This window comes from Penaeus japonicus, unplaced genomic scaffold (genome assembly GCF_977035675.1).
Source record: "Penaeus japonicus unplaced genomic scaffold, GWHDUDI00000001_assembly GWHDUDI00000026, whole genome shotgun sequence".
NCBI classification, from domain to species: Eukaryota; Metazoa; Arthropoda; class Malacostraca; order Decapoda; family Penaeidae; genus Penaeus; species Penaeus japonicus.
In genome coordinates this window covers 9373744-9376243 of record NW_028234428.1, presented here as the reverse complement: position 1 = coordinate 9376243, position 2500 = coordinate 9373744, and the positions used below count along the sequence as shown (strand labels likewise).

Below are 2500 nucleotides of genomic sequence, written 5' to 3'. Positions count from 1 at the left end.
GAGGGTGGGAAGGTGTGAAGACTGGGATTAGAGTAGGATAGGAGGGATAGATGGAGGGAAGGGGAGGAGGAAACCGGAGGAGATAAGGAGGGAGGGGGAGAAATGGGAGAAGATGAAGAGGGAGGGAAAGTGAGGAGGATGGGAAGAGGAGGAGGGAAGATGGGAAGAGAAGGAGGGAAATAGATGGATGGAAGGAAGGGAATGGAAGAACACTGGATGGGAGGATGAGAAGGAGGAGGGGAGGAGGAATGGAAGGTAAAGAGGCAGACAGGGAAGGAGGGAAGGAGAAGAAGGAAGTTGAGAAGGGAAGGAAGGAGGGAAGAGGAGAAGGAAAGGGAGGAATGGAAGGAGGGAAGGGGAAGAAGGAAGTTGAGAAGGGAAGAAAGAAGAGAAGAAGAGAAAGAAAGGGAAAGAGGGAAGGTGACCAGAGAGGGAAGTAGACACCACAGAGACAGAATCCTACTTAAATCACACAAACGCTGAGAAATACTGCAGGATTTTCTTCGTTAGGAAAGAGTGCGTTCTTCTCCCAAGACACCGAAGGACAAGATGGAAGAAGGAAGAGAAATAGGCGGGATGTAACGCCGCTTGCTGAGGCACTGTAGTCGGGTACAAAGAGGGATGGGTATGGTGCCAGAGCTGGAGCTATTGTTAAGGCTTATCCAAATCATGACTGTGCGGTGAATAGTAATAATATTGATGATAATAATGACCATCGTAATGATGAGCATAAGCCTTATGAGGATGGTTATAATTATAATAATGATAATAAATGACATTAAAGGATAATAATAAAATCTATAATTGATATTGGTAATAATGTTGAAACAATGTTAATAATGACAGTAATGATAATAACTTATCATTATCTAAGTGACAAGCCTTATAATGATGATAACAATAATAATGATGGCGATACTGATGATGGTAATAATGATAATAATAACAATAATGATAATAATGATGATAATAATATAAATGACAACTTTAATTAACACTTTAACAATGACGATAACAACGATATCCACAATCTCAATCATCATTGCCAATATCGACATCAAAATAATGTCAACAGGAACGAAAACATGAATGAAAATAACAACCATCATAACAACCAAAGCAATACGAATAAGTGATGGCAATTGTGATGATGATTGTGATGCCCCCCACCCCAAAAAAAAAAAAAAAAAAAAAAAAAAAAAAACGTACCATTTAAGCGATTGTTTTCACCCTGTGTTACTCGCGCACCCCAGTGGTACTTAAGGGCCACCCAGGGGGATCTTGTCTTGGTGAGGGACGTGGCATTTGTGAAAATACAGGTTCATTGTTGTTTTGTTTTATTCTGGTCAAAAGCAAGTGGTAGATTTGAAAAAAAAAATATAGATATATAAACAAAGAAAAAATATATATTTATACAGGTCAGATACCGTAATATGAAAGTGATGGGAAGTGTAAAAAAAAAAAAAAAAAAAAAAAAAAAAAAAGTTACATATAAAAGACTTTTTGATTTTCCTTTCATTCAAGACTACCTCTATTTTTCCAAGCCATATCGAGGTCAAGAGGTACAATTCTCCGCAGCTGGAAAAAAAAGTTCAAAGTTTAAAGAAAAAAGTTTTCATAGCCATCGACTCGCGCTGTAAAGCATTTGAACCCTACAATTACATACTATATCTGTTCCCTTATCTCATATATCATCCCTGTGACCTAACCTGACCTCACCCCCCCCTCCACACCGTAACACCCACCCCACTATCTACCTCACAACACATGAGTGTAAAAAAAAATGTCTGAATGAAAATGACTAAGTTTATAGATGAAATTGTCGCGTTTCGAGATATAAACTTCTTGAATAACATATTCATCCTCTTTAAATATCTACGCACCATGCACCCCCCCCCCCCACCACCACCAACACCATACACCAACCGCCCCCACCCAACCCGATACTGTAGCACCCACGCACCATACCTTACCCCCGTCTCTCACTCCCCCCCCCCACCTTACCTACCCCGATTACGTAACACCCACGCACCATACTCTAACCCTCCCCTACCCACCCCACCCCTCCCCCTTCCACCCTCCCCACCCCCACCCCCCACCCTCCCTACAACTTCTTCGCTACAACGATAATGAAATAACACCCTCCCCCCCACCTTCCCCTTCTCCCCTCCCCTCCTTCCCCTACCCTTAGTAGGACCTTCCCTATCGAGTCTTCAGCTTTAAATCGGACCCATAAAAGAGCAACATTGCATGCCGTTGATCTTAATGATGGTGATGAGGGGCGGCGGCCTTTACGGATGGTGATGATAGTGATGATGATGGTGATGATGGTGAAAATTGTCTTTTTATTGTTGTTTTTTTTATCGGTACTTTTTATACAGTCATTATTACTGTTATTGTTGTTGTTATTAACAGTATTATTATAGTTATCATTATCATCATTATTGAGATTATTATCATTATAATTATTATCAGGTCAATGCTATTTTTTCGCCACAAT

At 40.6% G+C, this 2500-nt stretch overlaps 1 protein-coding gene across 1 annotated transcript in view; it reads right to left on the bottom strand.

Moving 5' to 3' along the window:
* Bili (FERM domain-containing protein 8 Bili) overlaps positions 1–2500 on the bottom strand; it is a 51233-nt gene that overhangs the window by 40749 nt on the left and 7984 nt on the right. The gene's annotated exons all lie outside the window — the stretch shown is intronic.